Genomic DNA, 25,535 nt, shown 5'->3' on the forward strand with positions numbered 1-25,535 from the left:
TCTTTAACTGGCAACACTGCTGAGCAGAATGTGTCGCGAATAATGTGATCGTGGAAAACTTTAATTTTTGATAAGCTACCTCACCCGTGCGTACCTCGAGTTTACTCCAGATTAGTCAATGACCACAGTCTCGTGTGTGCCCGTGTTTTTTCCTGCGAAAACAACTTAAATCAACCGAAAAATATCGATTCTACTGTGAGCTCGCTGGGCCTCATTGGTGGCTATTGTTTGTTAGAACCAACTCTCCGCTCATAGACAAAGGATTCTTTCGTTTGAAAGCCAACAGCGAAATGCCGGGTGTTACGAAAAATAGTGGAATCACCAAGCGGTTACGCTGCGACGATGATGGCTCTGGCGATGTAGCTTCATCAAACACCCTAGATTCTATCGTACAATTGTTGCTTACTCAGTTTAATGAGACGAAGGAAAAGATCGACCAGCTGCAAACAAACATTGACGTCAAAATTGAGGCCGTGAAAGTTGAGTTAGAGGAAAAGTTATCCCTTGTATCGTCAGATATCCAGTCGCTGAGATCTGATTGTGCTGAAAAATTTTTGCGTGGCGATGCTGCTATCAATGTTATTAGCAACAGGGTTGACAGAATTACTGATGCAGTGTGCAGTTTGGAAAACAGAAACGAGCTCATCATTAGTGGAATCCCCTTTCTGACGGGGGAAAATCTGGAAGTTATTTTTGCGGATATATGTAAACAGTTAGACCTGAAAGCATCAACAGTTCCTTTAGCTGACCTCAGGAGAATGAGTACTGGTAAGCAGTCGAATGGTAGTGAAACCCTTATCGTTGCGCAGTTTGCTTTGCGGAACGCCCGAGATGACTTTTATGGTGCTTACCTTCGGACACAAAATTTGAATCTTAGGCACCTTGGCTTTGACTCAGATAGACGTGTTTATGTCAACGAAAATCTCACGGTTGCAGCACGCAAAATTAAGCAATCTGCTGTGCGACTCAAGAAGAATGGTGATGTGGCGACTGTTTTCACCAAGCTGGGAGTAGTATACGTTAAGAAGAACTTCGATAGTCCTCCTGTCGCCGTATACAGCACTGAACAACTGGAGCAGCTAACCAGAAATTAGCTTATCAAGATTAAAGTTTGTTTTCAATTATTTATATGTATTTAATGTATCAACGACGAATATTTGTATTTTTGTTTATGTGTAATTATAATAAGACGAAAATTGTTAGATTTAATATATTAGTTGCCCTTCAGCCCGTTGAAAAATGCTTCCTTAAGTGCCATGATCCAAACTAACAATCACACCAACGCAACAGCGAATATTCCTGGAGCAGTTATGAATACTGTGCTGCTCTCAGGAATGCTTAATATAGTCCATGGTAATGCCCAAAGCCTTTGCGCACGCAGGTTTGAAAAACTGGAAGAAATTAGGCTTGCACTTCAAAACCCTAAAATCGGAATCGCCTGTTTTACTGAAACTTGGTTGACCGATAAAAAAAACCGACAACTGTGTATCTATCCCGGGATACTCTATGGTTCGCTGCGATCGTGGTTAGAATCGTGGAGGTGGCATCGTTGTTTGTTTTCGTTCTTACCTGCGCTGTAATAAATTGTTCTGCACAGATCTGACTGGTGACGCTGAGGATAAAACCGAATGCCTTGGCTTGGATGTCAACGTGTGCAACGAAAGGATCTTGTTACTAGTTATATACAACCCGCCCGAGAATGATTGCTCTCGCTACATAGCTGAAAAAATGTGTGAGCTCTCAGACGCCTACGAGAATATTGTTTTGATCGGAGATCTAAACACTGACATGTTGCAATCAGGTAGAAAACAAAGCAGACTAGCATCGGTGTTTCAGACTTTCTCTTTGGACTGCATAGGTGAGGAGCCTACTTTTTTCCACCACTCAGGTTGTTCTCAACTGGACTTATTCGTAACGAACACTAGCCCGAAAATTCTTCGGTTTGGACAAGTTGGTTTCTCCGGACTCTCACAACATGATTTGATATTTGCTACGCTGGATTTTAAGATAACCTGGACAGAGAAGAAAATCACCTATCGGGACTACGTAAACTTTGATGTTGAAGCCGTCTCACGTGCTGTTTTGACTGTGCCCTGGTCTGAGTACTTCGATATGACTGATGTTAATGAGCTCACCGATTTCTTCAACCACCATATAAAATCCATTCATGAACAGTATATCCGGCTCCGAGAAGTGCGTGCTCAGAAGAGACAGAATCCTTGGTTTAATGCTGATATTCGCAAATCTATTGTGGAAAGAGAACTTGCTTACAAGGACTGGCAACAATCTCCTCCACACCTGAAAGACACTAAGCGCCAACTGTTTGCAACACTAAGGAACCGTACCACTTCATTAATACATCGAGCTAAAAAAACTTATCTGGAACATTTCCTGAATGTAGAACTCAACAGTAGTGACTTGTGGAGGCGCGTGAAAAGCCTTGGTGTTAGAAGTAAAACTAAGCATGAGGACTGCAGCTTTGATCCTGATGACGTAAATGCAATGTTTACATCCAGCTGTGCTCCAAGGCAGCACCATCGTCAGCCTACCGGAAATATAACGACTTCCGCTGAAGCCTTTGGTTTTCGACATGTCGAAGCGTGGGAAGTAGTCAATGCAATCTGGGAGAGTAAATCAAATGCTGTTGGCTCCGATGGTATTCCACTGAAATTTATCAAGATCCTGCTTCGATTAATTATCGAACAAATCACATATTTATTTAATACCATCATAGATACTGCTATGTTCCCCGATACCTGGAAACAAATTATTGTACTGCCGCTTAGAAAAAAACCTCATCTGAATGCACTTTCAAACCTGAGACCAATCAGCATTTTATGCACCCTGTCGAAAATGTTTGAAAGCTCTCTGACTGCATTACCACCAGTTATGATGGATGACCAGTCTATAGAGTATTCGACCAGTGCGATCAACTTGGGGTTCCTGTTCCACACTGACCTCTCATGGGACGGAATGATCAACCAACAATGTGGCAAGATTTACGCGGCTTTGCGTACACTGCGTTGCAACACAACATCAGCGTCTACTACTATCAAGTTAAAGCTCTTCAAGGCATTAATTCTGGCACACTTCCTTTTTGGCGACGCTGTTCACGTGAAGCCTAGTGCAACTGCCATGCAAAGGCTACATGTGGCAGTGAACAGGTGTGTACGATATGTCTACGGACTGAGTAGATACTCTTCTGCTACCCATTTACAGGGGAACCTTTTGGGATGCCCTTTGAACGTCCTGTACAACCACCGCTCGTGCATATTCTTGCATAATCTCATCACGTCGCAAGCTCCTGCACCTCTGTACCGAAAATTAAATTTTCTCCGAGGACAACGCCGACAAAACTTGGTGGTCCCTGTAAACACGTCCTCGGGCTACGCCAATTCGCTGTTTGTGCATGGTGTGACTTATTGGAACTTTCTACCTACCTCATTGAAACGTTCCACGTCGAAAGCATTTTTCAAAAAGGGCTTTAAAATAATTATTAAAGCGTGACTGCGTCGACATTCGGAGATAGCAAATTAAAAAGGTTCGCCTTACGCTATTGGACAATGAACAATAAATAAATAAATAAAATCTTTAATTTATTCAATAGCTTGATCATTTGAAAGACCTTTCAAAACAGCCTTAAACGGTCTCTCGTTTTTGGCATCAAAAGAATAAAATTTATTCATATTTTCAGTCAAATACTGAAAAAGATGTTTATGGCCATCAAAAGATTCGGCTAAAATACGAATTTCGCCTTGGCGGCCAATTTGAAAATTAACTTTCACTTCCGACAGAAATGATGAAAGTTCTGATCGAAATGCTTTAAATACCACAATAGGTGGAACTTTAACCTTCTTCATAACGGCTTTATGCTCAGTATGAGAAGTTTGAAATTCTTGATCCCCAACGGAAGAAAGAATATCATACCTGTTAGTCGACATTTCAGTGTCACTTGGAGGAGATGCCTTACGTTTTCTTGAAGCCGCATCAAAGCGAGCTTTTTTATTTCTTCCAGGCATAACTGGAAAACTTCACTTCACTATAGAATTTAAGTAGAAATATCTCAAAACCAAATTTACTCACTAAACACTCGTTAACGTTAAAAACAAATTAATTACTTTGCGTTTCAACAGGTAGTCTTTCAAAAAGATTGCCTGTTGAAAGCAAAAAACAAAATTTCAATATCTCTCGATAGTCTAAGACTTAGCCTCGAGCTGTTGGTAAAATGCGACCGTACTGTAGGACAGTTCAAGTCGATCTGCGGAAAGACTTTTTAATATGAAGCTATACAAGTGCTATTATTTAATCGAGATGTACCAAATATTTTTGGAAAACAAACAGAGACCGGTGAGTAACAACATTGTCTTGCGTAGAAATTGCGGTCCTGTTTGCTCAAAATCACACTCCATACTTGAAAACTTCTTAATAATAATAAATGATGAAGTAACTACTACGATTAGCGCAGGGGAATAAAATTCCCAAATTTTTCGATTTAAAGATATTTTTTTAGTTTTTTCTCAGACATAATGTTCAACAAATCTCAAATTCGTATTATTTTCTGGTGTGAACGTATCATTTGATCCCATCGGCTTTACAACTTATCCAGTTTCAATATCAAGGAAATCAATAAGACAGCAGCGAAAGCAAAGTCAACATCAACGAGAGTTTTATCAGGATGAATTGTGCTAGCTATGTTAAGTAAACAGTACGTGTCTAGCTAGAGTGGGATCAACAAACAGCACACTAGTCAGAGGAGAGAGTGCTTACGCAACTGGTAAAATGCCCTGATACTCGCAACATGGCCCATACAAATGTTTGGAATACCATATATCAGTATAAGGCATAATCCTTGTTGGACTATTTATTGATAATTAAAGGAATAGTTCCATATGCGACACCTTAACCAATGCCTGCAAGATAAATCAAATCAACGGCATATTCGTTATAACAAATACATCGTCGATTTTTTTCTGTAACCCTTTCTGTTCGCCTGTTGCCTGTGGGCATCCGACAACTTTTCAGCCTGCTTGCCAAAGCAGCGTTTCTTGCTCTAAACTATAGTCCAAGCTATCAAAGCTGCGACACAACACTGCCCACGTTCGCTGATTTCCCGCGGTAAAACCAATCCCATCCAGAATTTTTGTATTCTCGTTTTCTCTTGCTCTCTTCCTTTTTATTATTTTTTCTCCAGCCCAGCCTATGATAGAGCCCACTGCTCAGACCGGCCCTGATTGTACTAGAGTCACCGTGGCGCGGCATGACAAACTAGTCACCGATCCAGCGCGAACATGTGGCCTACCACCTGCACTAAAAATCATCGTGCGCCTCCATCCGGGACTCAAGCAACCCAATATTGAACCTATGCCAACTTTGTTTTTCCTCCACATGGCGACGACGTGTAGACGCGTTGTTTGGTGACGACAGGGACGACGACGGTGCGGGGGTCGCTTCACTTAGCGTTGGCCCCCGTGTAAGGCTTTCTATCTTGCACGTTGGTCGCAAGCAGCAACCCAAGCAGTACCAGGTTTTCCTATTATTTGTCTGTTTGACCACATTTGGATGGGATCCAAGCAAATTAGTTTCGTGTTTTTTGTTTTGCTGAGCAATTTCTCCGATGCCCGTGTTTTCCCGGAATGACTTTTTTGCGAGCTTTCGAGCGGGACTTTGGTTTTTGCTTGCTATGGGTCGACCTACATTGGTTGCCTTTCGGCGTTTCCATTTTGAATCACTTTTGATTTGATTTGCATACAGTTGTTGAATTGCATTCAAGTAAAAAGAAAGGGTATTTATCTAATGCATCTTACTAAAGTATTGTCTCAACAAAACTGTTAGTGTTTTCTTTCATTAAAAAAATTTGTTCAATGATCTACAATCAAAATAGTTCTCATTAATTCTAGAAATTTACAACTTTACCTTCTAGGAAAGTATTGGAAAAATAGTTTTGAATGAAAATTTTTGATAATGAAACCTTGATTCCAGGAATGCGATGAGAAATTGCAGAGACATTAAGACATTGAGACATTTAATTATTCAACATTTTGACATTTTTAAATGTCAACATTTTGTCATTTTGACATTTTGATATTCAAATATTTTTATTTTGATTTTTAAGAATTTCGACAGTGACAGACTTTTTGATAATTTTACCCTCCGACATTTCGATATTTTTGACTTTCTGTCATTTTGACATTGGAAAATTTTTGTGATTCACTTTTGCGTTTTTCATTTTTTTTTTGCTACTATTTGCGTTTTGATCTTTCAGATTTTCAACTTTTTACCTCTCTGTTTAGGTTCTTTTAAAACTGTGTTTGGGGTGTGTTACATTTTTAGTTTTCCACCTTTCAAACCTTGTCAGAATTTAACTATTGGACTTAGCCCGTCAGCTTCTCAATATTTTGCAGTTTTAGTTTTTTTTTCTATATTTTTTAATATTTTCAATAATTTATGTCTAGAAAGTACTGACTTTTAACATTTCGATTTTTCACCTAAGCCCATGTGAATTTTGAATTGTTCTTATGTTCAAGGTTATCGGAGCTATCCAAACAACTTTTGTAACTTTTGTAACTTGCATACAAATGAATGTTGGAAAATAACACATTAATATTATTATTATTATTAATTATTTATCATGTCTTATGACTACACTCTCACTCACACTAAACTTGTTTGTTCCTGAAATGAGCATATACGCTGTCGCAAAACCCCTTCCTTTTTTTACCGTTTCAGAAAGAGGGGATGACATAAAATGAAATTTATATTTTAATATTTATAGCAAAGCAAAGCCTTGGTGCTACATTCCGATTCGGAACTTGACCTTCTGTTCATTTATACACAGACTTCGCAGCCGACTATTTAGTGTACAGGACAATTGCGGGGCTAGCGCTACGATCTTACTAACACTAACAATCTCTCCCGAGACGAGACTCGAACCTACGACGACTGGCTCGTTAGGCCAGCATTGTACCTCGAGACCATCTGGGAGACTATGAATTAATATTTATATTACTGGGATATTTAGCTTTTAGACTCTCTAAGTATTTCAACTTTTCAATTTTTAATCTTTTGACTTTTTGTTATTCTGGCATAATGACTTTTTAATTATTTTGGTTATTTTGGTATATGGACTGTTTAATTTTTGAATTTTGCGATGTAGGTACTTATGATTTTCTGTTTTTTTTTTCGTTTTTTTTTTTGGTAGATTTTTTACCATTTCCATTTCTTTTAGCTTTCTGCTTCTTAATATTTCAAACTAAACTGAAATTTATGTCAAAATTATTCGACAGCCCGTTTCCGTTCTCACTTTAATATATTCTGTTGACTTTCTTTATCGCTTCTGTATGCAGCAGCGGTTACCGAACCATAAAATTAAGTCCCTCTTAAATTTTAGACCGCATACTGTTGCTGCTGCGAGGAGAGGAGGTTGTTTGGGGAATAAAATATTATCCGCAACACATTTCAGATGGCTGCCACTCGAAATAAGCATGCGGCTAACTTCTGCTTTCGCCGGAGTAGATAGCCTGTCTGCTGCTTATGTTAGGTAGGTACCACATGAAAACTTTCCCGAAGCTTGAATGCCGCACTCGGCTGATGACGGTGCCAGTCTATAATCTGCACCGTTTTCCGGTGTGTAAAGCCAACAATTGCTATTACCGCACCTGTCTTTTCACTGGCCAACCTCATATGCCAAATGAGCATGATTGCAAGTATAATAGATTTTACATTTCAAGGCTTTTAGTGGCTTCCTCCAGCTTTAGTGTGATACAAGAGTTACTTTCCTATTATTATTTTTCAACCAGAAATACTATACATAAAAGATAGCTGTATCATCCCTAAGCAAATTTGACATAAACTTCCCTTATTTCTTTATTATTGTAAGTAGTGCAAATAAAATAATCGTATACTCGACGATAAATGTTGATGGTTAGTAAATGTCCAACGAAAAATAAAAGAACATGATGAAAACTCGTATGATCATAGAAGTCATGGTAAATTTACCGAGAAGAAACTGTCTAAAAATAAATCCCACTTACAAGCAGGAAACAGTAGTCGAAAGCCTGAAAGCTTTTTTATATACCTCTGTAGACCAGTGAAGTACTTCATAAATAATACGTCAAATAGTTATACGCTTTGGCAGTAGCTGAACCGCTGATAATAGGACTCTAGAAAAACAACGTACACGTGCACCAGCATAAGCGGACGATTCCTCCATTATCTCCGTCCGATCTATCCCGTGGCATCACGTGGAAGCAATCCGGTTGATGCGGGGGCAAACAGGTAATGTACTGGCCGGCTAGCTACAACGAGTGCTCTCCTGACTGGTGGGTGGGGGACGAGTGGGAGTATATAGCAACACTCTCGCACGCTTTTCATCTGTTACTACCGGCCGGAAAGTCACAAATGGTGCAGCATTCGCGTATACGGTACATACCCGGACCAGAAGGATTTTTCATTTCCGCCACGAACAAGTGCCGGTAGTGGGCAAGTTTCACCGACATGCGCACCGCAGCTTCTATCGATTAAAGATTTAGGCTTTTATTATGCCCCGACGTCATCGAATACATCTGGTGAGGTACGAACGTTGCGATCCTAATTCGGCACGGTTGATGAGTGATCACGAGTTGGCCGCTTGAATTGCTTGTAACATATAAAATATTAACTAACCTACAGAAATTGTTCAGTATTCAGTATTTGTTGTGTCTGCTTCTTCATAATATTTAACAATCATTCGATGTCAGTTGTATACACTTGATATTCGTACACGTTTAATCTTGAATTACTATGAATCTCAGGTTGGACGAATAATAGAGGCATGAGTTTCTGTCCATGAGGGCATATTCTATCTTTAATCAAGATATGTTATGAGTCATCAATAAACTAAAAAACCAACAACAGTAAACAGACTACCTACAACAGGTCACAGCAGTATTTTTATCTAAGAAATCATACTTGTTGACGTGAATCTGGTAGGTTTGTTCCATGAAAGCTTTAATAACAGTCCGATTTAAAAGGCTCCAGAAATGGTGTCACCAGAATAATTCCCCTAACTTTTATTTAGTATACCCACCTTCGAACAATTCGTGTCAAAATTTCCAAGCACCAAAGCTTGAAAAAGAGTTATCAGTAAAGAGCTACGTAACGCACATTAAACTTAGAAAACAGTCCAAATCTAGAGAAACTTTTCGAAAAGTCCTATCTGCTTCAGCCGAATTTTTTATCTATCGTTTTCTTTCAATCGCCACGACTAATTAAGCATGTTTCATAACATGTTCTTTGTACAAATCGATAGTGGATAGTCCAATCTACCATGAACAAAATTCACAATCAATCAAAATCAAAAAATCGATGCTCGCTAAGAGTTAAATTTAGTTTTCTCTTTAGACCGGCATGCATCGGACAGCACCATTTGGATTGGCTATATACATTCTCCGACAAGAGTATTTTTGTCTTCAACGGACATCAATTCGAGATGGCGCAACTATCTTCTGCTGTGGATGGTGGCTGCTGTGGAGGCAGCAAGGAAGATGCTCATTAGCTACTAATCGAATCGGAATTCGGTTTTTTTGATCAAAGACTGGTTGGTAATTGTTCAAATACAAACACTGTTCTTCTCAGGATAATCAAATCTACAATTGGGAAGTTAATGATTTTTCTCTTTAAATAAATATATGTATATATTAAATCCCCCCATAATAAGGCTTGGTAAGATTTTGCATTACCCCTCTCCCCCCACGAATCTTACGTAAAATTGTCTTTTTAGGGAAAAAAGTATTGTCGAAGGTAAAACATTTTTTTTACACATCGCATATTCGTAGAGGATAAAACAAAACAAATTAATACAGTTAATACTATGTTAAAGTAAACTAAATTCAAAACTAAGTAGAATTGAAGTAAAGCACGCAATCACCCAGCGACGGCGAATTCACTGCTTTCCCAAGGTTCAACTGTTAAGATCGCAGGGATAAATAATTCAACTAATTTTATTTTTTTAGTTTTGTAAACCTTTTTTTACATTTTTTTTAAATTTTTCAATCTTACGTAAGATTCTCTTGAATCCCCCTCTCCCCGTTCGTAAGCATTCGTAAGAAATTTGGATACCCTCCCTCTCACCCTAAACCCTTACGTAATTTTTGGATGACCCCTTAGATGTTCACTGAGTACGGTAAAATATATAGAATTCGCTCATTTAAATGTTTGTCTTGCCCTTACAAACTACGAACAAATGCTATTCTAATTCGAAAAGCTACAAAGTGGAGTAGACCGAAAGGAACAGCAAACGACGCCATATTTTTTCCTGCTCTCTTGACATTTCTTTTCAGTAAAATTTACTACCGAAATTCGGAGTCAGTGGCCTTTTTTAAGAGTGCTACGTCCATGTTGTGGTCGTCCTAATCGTTCTGCCAGATCAACAATTTAGCGTCTAGTGGAAAAATTTGAATCCACAGGCACAGTACTAGTCTTGCTAAGTTAGGGCAACTGTTTTTTTATATAAAAAAATTATCCTCCAGTCACACTTTTGGGTTAAGCCCTTTTGAAACAGCAGTCGTGAGTCTACATGAAGAAGTGGACTCAATGAAATATAGAAAGGTACGGAGATGGTTTGAGTCTCGGGTTTGAAGGGCTTCTTTTTGTTAACAGTGATGACGTAGAAGTCAAAAAACAATGCCCAAAAATCAATGTTCGGTACATTTTTTCAAGAAATTTTCACAACTTATGACAGTTTACGGCTGAAAATGCCTACCTGTGTCCTGTGCGGAACACAATTCCGAATGATTTTTTCTTGTTTTTGAAGATCTACGTCACGACCCCAACACGTGCTTCTGTTTACCTCTTTTTCGTTACTAATACAGACAAATGTCTCCTTCTTCCTCACCTTTGTATACCTCATTGGCGTGAACTGCCTCAGCTTATACTGTTAGATGTCAGATATAGAGGTTCCTGGGGTAAAACGCACCAGTTACGAAAGCAGAGTATATTCTTGTTAAAGCTGAGAGATAAAACCAAAACCAAATATAAAAACCTTTATTTATTCGATCAAACTCACATCTGATGCTAAAACATTATAGAAAATGTATGACACACATTTTTTAAAGGAGTGTAATAATTCATAAAACTCGTCAATCGAGGCAAAATGCAACCTTGCTGGGGTAAAATGCACCGCAACAAAGGGGCAAGAAGCACCATGCAAATGAGATAAAATGCACTCCGACATGACATTTATGAATCGAAACATGGCAAATCGTGCATGTAAAAGCGTCTATCAACAGTCATTGAAAATATGTTGAATAATTAACAAATTCCATATGTTACGAAAGAAAATAAACCACAAAACATTTATGTCATATAGGGTATTTGTTCCATTGTTCATCTCATTAAGTCAATGTTTGTGGAGAATGCACGAACGCACAATCAAAAAATCATGAAATAATTGAATGGGTAAACAGAATACGCTTACTTGCTCTCTTGGTATCACCCAGCAATTGAAATAGAGTGAACTTGGCGAAATTTATCCTGAATTATATAGAACAAACCATTTCTCACAACGCTCCCATATTCATCTGACGATTCCCCAATATTCATCATACAGTTACCGTGAAACGGGACGAAGTCCAAGCATGTGAGGCAGGGCTCTACATTTTCGAAACAAAATAATGAAACTGATATACTCGCGCTGTAATTTCGATTCGAACAATTTCATTTTTCCTTGATTCCTTTCGACTACTATCAACGAATCACTTTTCTCTCTCTTTCCCTCTTTCTTCTTTCGGATCATTTCAAATGAAACTAATGACTATTTCAATCGACGAAGAGAGTGACAGAGGGAGAGACTCTTTTCATTCCTTCAGCGTCTCAATTGAAATTAGCACCGCATCGCGTCATTTGATGGTAGTTTTCTAATACCGAAGGCCGTAGTTAGAACGGCAATGGCATCCAATAAATACGTTACGCAAGTTCCGATCAATATTTCCTTCCTCTTTCCTTTATATATACTGTATGGAAGCCTTCTGTCTCCGTCTGCGCTCATTGCCATTTTCAACTGAGATTCGTCATGTGAGAGTGATAGTGATAATCTCCGTTTTCAATTGAAAAGCGTTTGTATCAATTACTAAAGCTTTTTAAATGAAAGCGACAGGTCAAAGTGTCACTATAACCTAATAATTGTCAATTGAAAATGACTTTGTCAGGCTCTGATGTGAGGAACGATGGCTTCTTTCTGCATACTACCACATTTCGGGAATGTCTCACTAAGTATCGTAAATTATTTGACTAACCTGCAATTACTTATTATCTAACTGCTAAACCAGCATCAAAGCACCTTATTTAATCAATTTGCACATTCAGTTTTACTGTGAAACATTTGAAACGCTTCTATCTTGCTATTTTTCCAATCACTATTTTTGCACTCCCGGTGTTGTTTACTTTTTAACGCCGGTAGCCAAAGAATATTTTCCACGAAAACCGGTACGTACGAGTCGCGTAACCGCTCAAACTATGTATACTTTTCTCTTTACACTAATGAACATCGCGATCGTAACTAATTTTGGTAAAAAATCAGTAAGAATGGGCTACAATAAATAAGTAAAAAAAAAAATAATAAATAAACTGCGCGCCAGTGTTGTCAGTTCTGTTAGCCGCAGGATTTGTGAGCATTCAGAGCGAATGATTTGAAATTGATTACCTATGTGAACTTTACATTGTGAGGTAGATGTGTTTTCATTTCTGTTGCAAGTGATAAAGCCGCTATCAGATTATTAAGCATATCACCTACTGAAAATGTTTATATTATTTTTTTTTACATTGATTATTCTGTTGAATCAGAACAGGAACAGAAATTAATTTTAAATCTAGTAACCATCTACTGTCAACAATGATGCAATGATGCTTGGATTCCGTCTCGTTTCACCCAAATAGTTTTCATAAATGAATCTTTGTAGTAGGTTACCATTGAAGTTTTCACTTACATCATCGGTAACCTAGGAAACGACATGGTTGAATGGTTGAGAGATTTTTAGTTTATTTTTTTTCTATTGATGTTGAATGTGAATTATTACTGGGTTTCCGCTTAAAATATCTCTTGAATGTGGTTTTGTCTTAACTTGATTTTGATACATTTAAGATTACATTTGATACATTCAAGATTACCTTGGATGTTTAAACTATTGAACTGTTCGAACGATGCACTGTAAAATCAATGTAGGATTGAACAGCGAAAAATGAATGCGAAAGCGTGGGCACTGACTTATACTGACTGCAAAGTTTTGTTCGAAGTTGATCTGTTCTGTGATATTAATATTATTCCAAAAGTGTCCTAGTGCTATACTAGGTATTTGGAGTAATAAAAAAATATATACAACGATTTTGATTTATGTCAATAAATCTACTATATAAAAATGGAATTCCGTAACGCCTGATCTTATTGATTTTATTCCCTTCGTCTTTGAGGTGTACAGGAACTACGTAAAACATGCACAATTATGACTTTTTGTGCTGAATTTGCCTCTAAATCAAAATTTCAAGCGATGACACATGATTCTTTTTTGATTAAAATGTTTGTCAAAAAGACTTTTGAGGAAAAATTATTAGTATCTGATCACTAAAACTTGAGATGTTATTCACAAAACCACGTAAAACATGAAAAAACTATGACTTTTTGTGCTAAATTCGCCTCTAAATAAAAAATTCTAAGCGATGACATGTGATTTTTTTAAAATAAAATGTTCGCAGTTCCTTTAACATCTGCGAATATTTTCTTGCAGAAAAATCCATGTTTTGATTATTTGCGAGTCGAGCAGAAGAAAAATTACATTTCTGATGTTTTCGTAGTTTTGTGAATGGTAACACATTACGGGATTCGATTTACTTTTTTACTTTTACCAAAACTAGATCTTGGGACATTTGGCTGGGGGAAAGGCCGCATTTCATTAATTTAAACATCGATTAGGAGGCGACTTATGCATTATTTTTTTTTGAATTTCTACGTAGTTTTGTGGATTGAAGAATTAACTTCTTCTCTGACGTGTTTCCAACAAACATTTTCGTTATAAAAATTCACATGTCATCTTTTTAGATATCATTATAGAGGAGAACTAAGCATGAATGGTCATGCTCAATTCTTATTACTTCGATTTATTTCTTTCAAAAATCACATAAAAGTGGTTTTACTGTAAACGAATATCGAATATCCGGACATCACCCGAATTTGGGGTATTCGGAACTGGGATGACCCCACACAATATTTTCCAAAATGGCGAATTCAGGAAAATAACCTGAAGTGGTATTTGGCCAACCTGTACGTCTGTACGTTAATATCCGAAATAGCGACTTCCAGTTTCTGTAAAACAGCCCAAAATCACAAAATGCAATCCAATACGAGTCTTTCCGTTCTTTGCGTTCTCTGCATGTTGAAGTACTTAAAGTGATGATGGACGTATAAGATGTGAAATATTTTTAGAGTGAGTTGTGTTAATAAAGCAATGAATTATACAAAATGATTCCTAATTTTGAAACCTTTGATCCCGAGCATCGCCGGGAAAGTTCAACTAGTTCTAAATAATCTGATAAAAACTGGTTTGATAACTTTGGATTATCTTCAACGTAGTATAAACAGATGAGAATACGTTCAGTGGTGGTTTAGGATTTGTAAAAAATCGTCACATATATTTCTACCATTTGGTACCATTTTCAAGGACGTGAGATGTGTGTTTCAAAGGTTACAGTATTTTTAGTGCAGTCAGTGCTACTGTTTAACATCTAAAAAGCGCAGAGTGGTTAAGTAATCGCATGAAAAACTTTGATCGGCTGTCAAACGAATGTTCCTAGTGTCGTAGTAATGTTCCTAGTGTGAAGCAGTGCGTCAAATCTGTTTTCTTTAGTAAGTGATTGGAAAATAGTAGGGGTGGTGGTATCCAAGATACGACCGCATGATGTAGGATTACGGTATTTGTATATTTTCCATCTTACAGTGCGTCTTTAATTGCTGAGAAAACTAGGAAATGGCAATGAAAGTTAAACAGTCTTGAAATAGTCGGTTGAAAAACGAACACTAAGAGAAAAACGAGAATTCGACTGTAAACTTAACTACAAGGTTTTCCCGTTATCAGCAACGTTTTGTGATAGAATAAAATCAACTACCTGCTTCAATTACATAATTTTGGAGTAGCAAAATGTGCCAGTGTGTTTTATAATAGTAGTAATACCAGCAAATTTGATCAATTTACCGTCATTACGGACTAGAAAAATTAAGGCTTTGTGCATCCTAGAGGCGAAACATAAAAAAAGATAAGTTGAGAGATAAAACAAAACTAAACAAATGTAGGCGGAGATGATATCCTTATTTTTCGGCGTAACTTAACATACAAAACAAACACACTCGTTAATCAACAATCAATAATCTAATTTATTTACATTTGGGAACATAGATATCGTATAAAACAATCTTTTTACATCGTCTATATTCAGCTGTGGCTGCACGTTAACTAGTGTATCCTTCTGGCCTTTACTTTCTTCCTGCACCAAGGCTGCTGCAGTCGCCAGTACCCGAGTGCGCATAACCGCTAGCAGTTGTCTGTCATCTGATCGTCGCTATCTCGTGATAGTTTCACCTCACTGCCACCCAGATCAACTATGTACTTCACAAACTGCTCGATGGGGCCGAATTCTTGATATTCACGACCTTCTAGGTAGAGCTGGAATGGTAGATTTCCTTGGGCGAGGTCTGGCTGAAAGCACAGATGTCCATACCATTTATAATATATGTTTTTAACTTCCGACTGTACTTTTACGCAGTCGTCGTGGGCGCTCATCGCTGACAGGTAAAACGCATAATCTTCCAGTGCCTTTGCGTAAGAAATACTCATTGAACCGACGTTGTACCACGCCCAGCTAATTGCCTGCGTTATAAATAGTTTCGCTTGCCGCAATCGCTTTTGAGCAACACATGCCTTGAAAAATTGTCGGAAAGTTGAGATTATTATCTCATGCGGACTGCTATCGGTCAGCAACTCAAGTGCCTATAATCCGCGCTGGTAACTTGCAGCGAATTCCCCGCGTTCAAAGAGATTTTCGGCGACGGTATTGTAGATTTCCACCATTAAGTTAGGCGGAATGTTTCTTATGTGATTAATCATCATGTGGATATCGCAGATTGTTTCTACGGATGCACTGTGACGACTGGATAGTTTCTGCTAGAAGTTGTACGCGTAGAATCTGCAACTGATGAATAGGTTTGCCTTCCGTTTGTATTTTCAATGCCTTTAGTAGAAGGATGGCTTCTGCGTACCAGCCAGAATCCACAAGAATTTTCGCCAGTTGTATGCAATTGTTGAAACCAAGTAGATGATGATCTTCTAGTTGATACGATGCTACGATGCAGTAGCAGAAACTCTCTACTAGCTCCCAAACGAAGTTCTTCATATCCATCCGCAGCAAATATTTCACCAGTTTTTCTTGTGCATTTGTCACGAAACGAAGAATCTGTCCTACGTTATATGGATTCGACAGAATCCCATGCTGAAGCTGAAATAGTTCTGGTTTGTAGGGAATCTCCTTCAGTGCGTTCACCATGAATGGTACTGGTAAACACCCCAGATCTTTAGTTCCCGTAAAAGTACTAAACTCACTTGACACAGAGCTAGTTGAAGTCCAAGAGCTCGAAAGTTCCCAAGTTGGCTCCATTATCATTTGAAATACTTGTTAAAATGTTGTTAAACTACGAATGATTAACCATCGTTGTTGCACGGTAATTATATAGTCCTTTCAATTACATACCTTGGATTGGATTGGTAACCAAAATTTGGTTACCTATTCATAATAGTTTGTTAGCTTACTGCATTGCACGTCATAGTCGAGATTCAGGTAAATGAACTCGTAAAACATACAGATAATATACCAAAGAAGGTGGACGATGATGGGTCAAAGAATTGTGTCCCTCAAGGTAACTGTTAAAGTCTCTGGTATGTTTTAGTTTTTCCAGGGGATAAGGTTTACAAATGGTTTCAATTATTCAATTTTTTTCACAAACTCCCAATTTCTCAAAAAACTCAAGTTATTTTTTTATTCTCTTTAAGCATTAACTGAGTTATGCTTACAAATATTTATCAACCGGAAGTTGGCTCTTATCGTAGAACCAAATCTTACTTTTACCATTCGAACTGATCATCTCCTTAGAAGCAATTATATGAATAATTGAAACCGTATTAAAACGGTTCTTGGAAGCAGAAACCTTCAGAGATAACAAAAATAACCAGATCTTATTGAATAAAAAGATAAAAAAAAAAAATACCAAAGATTTTTTTATTTGAACTTTGTGACACCAGTTAAAAGAAATTTGATAATCAACGAGAATATTTTTGCGCTTTTTACAAAGTATTGTAGACCCTCTACTTTTGTTGCGAAACTAAAATAACAATCCCAGTAGAGAAATTTTTTATTTGCTTCAACTGTTGTGAGTCCTTTTGTTCAAGAATACAACTCGTTATCTCACTCCTTTCCTCCATGCACTCTACTATTTGGACAAAAGGGAAAACCTTGCTCCAGGACGGGAAGCAAACAGCAGCCAGCATCCCCAACCGGTAGTGGAAGCTGATTCAACAGCATACAGAACAAAGCCGCTCTGTTTTTGTCGAATGAGGCGTAAATCCTTCGTCGACTGACGTCATTGGACTTCGTGCCTCCCGCCATTTCCTCCTTTTTCGAGCAGATTGCTAACTGCTGAGAGAACGGGAGAGCTTTCCGTTCTGAAGTGTAACTTCAAGGGAATTCTCTTGTCACAAACTATAAATTTATTTTTTGGGTACTCGAAATTGGTTCTTGTGGGTTTTGCTCTCGCTCTCGGGAGAGGGAAGTCTTCTTCTCTCACTCTAATCAAACTGCACCATGTGCTTTACCACCCAAAATCCGCGCGAGGCAACAACTTCACCCACTGGAAAGAGGTACTAAATCAGCCTAGTGCTGTACAAAACTTAAGATTTTATGTTGGTTATACGATGGTTGACAAAATCGGACGTAAAACGAATTTATTTGAATCATAGTGGTTGTATGCCTATACAATTATCAGGCTTTCAAAGAGAAAATAATTACATAGTTTAAGTAACAATTCTGCACTACATATTCTGTTAATGGCTGAGGAATAACTTGTACCGCATGTACAAGAGAAAATACGCCGTACATATTCCGTTTACATTTTTATTAATGAATCAATAAATAACATGCCAACCAAAAAAGAGTAATGAAAACTGCGTAGTCCGGGCTCAATCAAAGCCAATCATATTCATTGCAATGTACAACTGAGGCATCGCAATGATAAATGAAATGATCGCAATGAAAAAAATTAACATTATTGGTTGATGGAACTATAAAAAATTATTAAAGTTTGGAAATTTTATACGTTGCAATAACAATTTGTACCGGAGTCCAATTTCTGAGCAAAACGTGATTTAAAAAAAATGTTTTTCATTATCATTCGATTTTTAAATGAAAAATGAAAAACTGCTCTTAATGCCTTAAATGACAGTACGCCTTTACTTTCGCCGATCTGTTTCTGTTGAAAACGAACTAACTAAGGCGATCGATTCCAAAGAATTTATAGATAATTTTGCCTTAATCAATTGATTTTAATGAAGGGTATTTTTTTAGTCCTGCGGTGTATCAAAATCCCTAAAAAATATACGTATTATTCGAAAAACGTTCTTGACAACATCAGCGCCTCCGGGAGGATCAGCGTTCTGTAGAGTGCAAATTTCGTGCGAATCTGTAGTTTACGGGAACTAAGCTAGTCGGAATAAAACTTCCAATGTCACAATTAGAATTGCGAAATTTCGAAACTATAAAATGAAGATCACACAACAGCAATTTCATTCTTTCAAGTTGAAACTGACATTTAGTGTCACCCGTGTCAATTCTCACTGATAATCATGTCAGCGAAAAAAATGATATTGTCAAGAAACCTGTTGAATAAATTTGATCTGAGTCAATCCAATGCATAATGTCGATGAAGTTAATAAGCATCTACATTCTCAAACACATAAACGGCACTAGAATATCACAGCGCGTGCGAAATCGCAGTAGTCAATATTTACAAAAAAAATGTCGATTTTGCCCCAATTCCCCTACAATACTAAAATAAGTTTATCTGCTGACATTTTACGTAGATCAGACACCTACCATTAGATTTCTGAGACTTTTTTACTCAAAATAAGATATAATTTGACTATCACTTTAAGATATTAGCCAATTACCATTAATGCTCAGAAATAATCGATAATGAAATGACTTTCAGCTTCAGTCAGTTGATAGTGTAAATACTGACTACTGCGATTTCGCACGCGCTGTGATATTCTAGTGCCGTTTATGTGTTTGAGAATGTAGATGCTTATTAACTTCATCGACATTATGCATTGGATTGACTCAGATCAAATTTATTCAACAGGTTTCTTGACAATATCATTTTTTTCGCTGACATGATTATCAGTGAGAATTGACACGGGTGACACTAAATGTCAGTTTCAACTTGAGAGAATGAAATTGCTGTTGTGTGATCTTCATTTTATAGTTTCGAAATTTCGCAATTCTAATTGTGACATTGGAAGTTTACACTTCATTAAAATCAATTGATAAAGGCAAAATCATCTATAAATACTTTGGAATCGATCGCCTTAGTTAGTTCGTTTTCAACAGAAACAGATCGGCGAAAGTAAAGGCGTACTGTCATTTAAGGCATTAAGAGCAGTTTTTCATTCTTCATTTAAAAATCGAATGATAATGAAAAACATTTTTTTTAAAATCACGTTTTGCTCAGAAATTGGACTCCGGTACAAATTGTTATTGCAACGTATAAAATTTCCAAACTTTAATAATTTTTTATAGTTCCATCAACCAATAATGTTAATTTTTTTCATTGCGATCATTTCATTTATCATTGCGATGCCTCAGTTGTACATTGCAATGAATATGATTGGCTTTGATTGAGCCCGGACTACGCAGTTTTCATTACTCTTTTTTGGTTGGCATGTTATTTATTGATTCATTAATAAAAATGTAAACGGAATATGTACGGCGTATTTTCTCTTGTACATGCGGTACAAGTTATTCCTCAGCCATTAACAGAATATGTAGTGCAGAATTGTTACTTAAACTATGTAATTATTTTCTCTTTGAAAGCCTGATAATTGTATAGGCCACTATGACCACTATGATTCAAATAAATTCGTTTTACGTCCGATTTTGTCAACCATCGTATAACCAACATAAAATCTTAAGTTTTGTACAGCACTAGGCTGATTTAGTACCTCTTTCCAGTGGGTGAAGTTGTTGCCTCGCGCGGATTTTGGGTGGTAAAGCACATGGTGCAGTTTGATTAGAGTGAGAGAAGAAGACTTCCCTCTCCCGAGAGCGAGAGCAAAACCCACAAGAACCAATTTCGAGTACCCAAAAAATAAATTTATAGTTTGTGACAAGAGAATTCCCTTGAAGTTACACTTCAGAACGGAAAGCTCTCCCGTTCTCTCAGCAGTTAGCAATCTACTCGAAAAAGGAGGAAATGGCGGGAGGCACGAAGTCCAATGACGTCAGTCGACGAAGGATTTACGCCTCATTCGACAAAAACAGAGCGGCTTTGTTCTGTATGCTGTTGAATCAGCTTCCACTACCGGTTGGGGATGCTGGCTGCTGTTTGCTTCCCGTCCTGGAGCAAGGTTTTCCCTTTTGTCCAAATAGTAGAGTGCATGGAGGAAAGGAGTGGGATAACGAGTTGTATTCTTGAACAAAAGGACTCACAACAGTTGAAGCAAATAAAAAAATTCTCTACTGGGATTGTTATTTTAGTTTCGCAACAAAAGTAGAGGGTCTACAATACTTTGTAAAAAGCGCAAAAATATTCTCGTTGATTATCAAATTTCTTTTAACTGGTGTCACAAAGTTCAAATAAAAAAATCTTTGGTATTTTTTTTTTATCTGTTTTATTCAATAAGATCTGGTTATTTTTGTTATCTCTGAAGGTTTCTGCTTCCAAGAACCGTTTGAATACGGTTTCAATTATATATATAATTGCTTCTAAGGAGATGATCAGTTCGAATGGTAAAAGTAAGATTTAGTTCTACGATAAGAGCCAACTTCCGGTTGATAAATATTTGTAAGCATAACTCAGTTAATGCTTAAAGAGAATAAAAAATAACTTGAGTTTTTTGAGAAATTGGGAGTTTGTGAAAAAATTGAATAATTGAAACCATTTGTAAACCTTATCCCCTGGAAAAACTAAAACATACCAGAGACTTTAACAGTTACCTTGAGGGACACAATTCTTTGACCCATCATCGTCTACCTTCTTTGGTATATTATCTGTATGTTTTACGAGTTCATTTACCTGAATCTCGACTATGACGTGCAATGCAGTAAGCTAACAAACTATTATGAATAGGTAACCAAATTTTGGTTACCAATCCAATCCAAGGTATGTAATTGAAAGGACTATATAATTACCGTGCAACAACGATGGTTAATCATTCGTAGTTTAACAACATTTTAACAAGTATTTCAAATGATAATGGAGTCAACTTGGGAACTTTCGAGCTCTTGGACTTCAACTAGTTCTGTGTCAAGTGAGTTTAGTACTTTTACGGGAACTAAAGATCTGGAGTGTTTACCAGTACCATTCATGGTGAACGCACTGGAGGAGATTCCCTACAAACCAGAACTATTTCAGCTTCAGCATGGAATTCTGTCGAATCCATATAACGTAGGACAGATTCTTCGTTTTGTGACAAATGCACAAGAAAAACTGGTGAAATATTTGCTGCGGATGGAGAAACATATGAAGAACTTCGTTTGGGAGCTAGTAGAGGGTTTCTGCTACTGCATCGAAGCATCGTATCAACTAGAAGATCATCATCTACTTGGTTTCAACAATTGCATACAACTGGCGAAAATTCTTGTGGATTCTGGCTGGTACGCAGAAGCCATCCTTCTATTAAAGGCATTGAAAATACAAACGGAAGGCAAACCTATTCATCAGTTGCAGATTCTACGCGTACAACTTCTAGCAGAAACACTATCCAGTCGTCACAGTGCATCCGTAGAAACAATCTGCGATATCCACATGATGATTAATCACATAAGAAACATTCCGCCTAACTTAATGGTGGAAATCTACAATACCGTCGCCGAAAATCTCTTTGAACGCGGGGAATTCGCTGCAAGTTACCAGCGCGGATTATTGGCACTTGAGTTGCTGACCGATAGCAGTCCGCATGAGATAATAATCTCAACTTTCCGACAATTTTCCAAGGCATGTGTTGCTCAAAAGCGATTGCGGCAAGCGAAACTATTTATAACGCAGGCAATTAGCTGGGCGTGGTACAACGTCGGTTCAATGAGTATTTCTTACGCAAAGGCACTGGGAGATTATGCGTTTTACCTGTCAGCGATGAGCGCCCACGACGACTGCGTAAAAGTACAGTCGGAAGTTAAAAACATATATTATAAATGGTATGGACATCTGTGCTTTCAGCCAGACCTCGCCCAAGGAAATCTACCATTCCAGCTCTACCTAGAAGGTCGTGAATATCAAGAATTCGGCCCCATCGAGCAGTATGTGAAGTACATAGTTGATCTGGGTGGCAGTGAGGTGAAACTATCACGAGATAAGCGACGATCAGATGACAGACAACTGCTAGCGGTTAAGCGCACTCGGGTACTGGCGACTGCAGCAGCCTTGGTGCAGGAAGGAAGTAAAGGCCAGAAGGATACACTAGTTAACGTGCAGCCACAGCTGAATATAGACGATGTAAAAAGATTGTTTTATACGATATCCATGTTCCCAAATGTAAATAAATTAGATTATTGATTGTTGATTAACGAGTGTGTTTGTTTTGTATGTTAAGTTACGCCGAAAAATGAGGATATCATCTCCGCCTACATTTGTTTAGTTTTGTTTTATCTCCCAACTAATCTTTTTTTATGTTTCGCCTCTAGGATGCACAAAGCCTTAATTTTTCTAGTCCGTAATGACGATAAATTGAACAAATTTGCTGGTGTTACTACTATTATAAAACACACTGGCACATTTTGCTACTCCAAAATTATGTAATTGAAGCAGGTAGTTGATTTTATTCTATCACAAAACGTTGCTGATAACGGGAAAAACCTTATAGTTCAGTTTACAATCGAATTCTCGCTTTTCTCTTAGTGTTCGTTTTTCAACCGACTATTTCAAGACTGTTTAACTTTCATTGCCATTTCCTAGCTTTCTCAGCAATTAAAGACGCACTGTAAGATGGAAAATATACAAATACCGTAATCCTACATCATGCGGTCGTATCTTGGATACCACCACCCCTACTATTTTCCAATCACTTACTGAAGAAAACAGATTTGACGCACTGCTTCACACTAGGAACATTACTACGACACTAGGAACATTCGTTTGACAGCCGATCAAAGTTTTTCATTCGATTACTTAACCACTCTGCGCTTTTTAGATATTAAACAGCAGCACTGACTGCACTAAATATACTGTAATCTTTGAAATACACATCTCACGTCCTTGAAAATGGTACCAAATGGTAGAAATATATGTGACGATTTTTTACAAATCCTAAACCACCACTGAACGTATTCTCATCTGTTTATACTACGTTGAAGATAATCCAAAGTTATCAAACCAGTTTTTATCAGATTATTTAGAACTAGTTGAACTTTCCCGGCGATGCTCGGGATCAAAGGTTTCAAAATTAGGAATCATTTCAGATTCAGATTTTTGAGACTTTTTTACTCAAAATAAGATATAATTTGACTATCACTTTAAGATATTAGCGAATTACCATTAATGCTCAGAAATAATCGATATTATTTTGCTTTGTGAAATATACTAAAACTATGCCAAACACGGTTTCGTAGAATCACCGTTTTGAGCTCAGTTTTTGTCCGATTTCAGATCTGTTTTTTTTTTTCAAAAGATGGTTAAAAAGATGCTAATATTTGGACAAACTCTTAGAATTTTGATATTTGGCTTCAAAACAAAATGGCGTCAAAAAAAACACAAAAATTACCGGTTTCTCAAAAATTCAAAATGGCGCCATTGTCGCCCCTTAAGATGAAATATGTTCAAACTCGGGGAAATTAAGTTTTGCATAAAAATACACAATATATATATATATATATATATATATATATATATATATATATATATATATATATATATATATATATATATATATATATATATATATATATATATATATATATATATATATATATATATATATATATATATATATATATATATATATATATATATATATATATATATATATATATATATATATATATATATATATATATATATATATATATCTATATATAGAAGCCAAGGCAGAAAAAAAGTCAATTTTTTGTTGCACTGTGTAATAAATAATACCAACTCTACTTACTTACTTTGGTAGCGATAGACTTTGGTAGGCTATTCTCGAGTCGTCTCTAACACCCATTACGCGGGCATCCTCGTCGACAACACACATCTAACGAGCGCAGAATCTATCCTGAAATCAACAACCTCTATCGGGATTTCTGCTCAAAAAGCCTTTGCTGGTCGTTTCTCCGATATTCTAGCTACATGTCCAGCCTACTGAAGCCTGTAGAGTTTTATCCGTTTGACTATATCCATCGATTTTTAAAGCTGGTAAACTTCATGGTTCATGCGTCTGCGTCAGACACCATTTCTCAGTTTGCCGCCAAGGATTAAACGCAAGATTTTTCGCTCAAAAAACACCAGGAGCTTGCCGGTCAGCCTCTTTCAGAGGGCCACCAGGAGAATCAGTTTTTTATAGGAAGATAGTTTTGTACGCAATCCGTAGAAGGTCAAGTTTACAGCCGTTATCCGCCTCTCAATACCTCATCGTCCCGCGCCACTACCCAAGTAACACACGTTGTTAAACAATAGTTGACGTAATTTACTCCGCACTAGCGTAGCGTGGGAGAGGGGGCGGAGGAGGCGGTCCGCCCCGGGTGTCACCTTCTAGAGGGTGACACCCGTGAGGAAAATTTTCATACGTATCGCCTTCGAAAGGGTGACATCCGTGAGATTAATTATCAATTAGGCGGAGGTCGCGCTAAAACCCTCGAAAATTTATAAATTTTTCAAAAATGGGTAGATTTGGTGGATTTGAAAACAAGCGGGCTAAATCTCACAATTTTTAATAACTAGATGATTTCACTGCAACCTGATGGGGGTGACACCCAGGTTGAAAGGGGTGACATCTCTATCACCAGAAAAGCGCAAAAATTGAAGGCTACTAAGAACAAGTACCGGTACTATATGAAGTACAGGTCGGACTCGATTATCCGGAGACTCGATTATCCGGAGACTCGATTATCCGGAAACTCGATTATCCGGAATTCGATTATCCGGAATTTTGGACTCGATTATCCGGAATTTTAGTTTTTTGGTGTCCGTTTCCAATTTTTATTCCGAAATGACCTTTGCCTATACCACCCCTTCTGGCATATTTGTTACCATTTAAGTCACTTCCGGCATGTTTGGGAAATGT

This window comes from Wyeomyia smithii, chromosome 2 (assembly GCF_029784165.1).
Source record: "Wyeomyia smithii strain HCP4-BCI-WySm-NY-G18 chromosome 2, ASM2978416v1, whole genome shotgun sequence".
In the NCBI taxonomy this organism is placed as follows: domain Eukaryota; kingdom Metazoa; phylum Arthropoda; class Insecta; order Diptera; family Culicidae; genus Wyeomyia; species Wyeomyia smithii.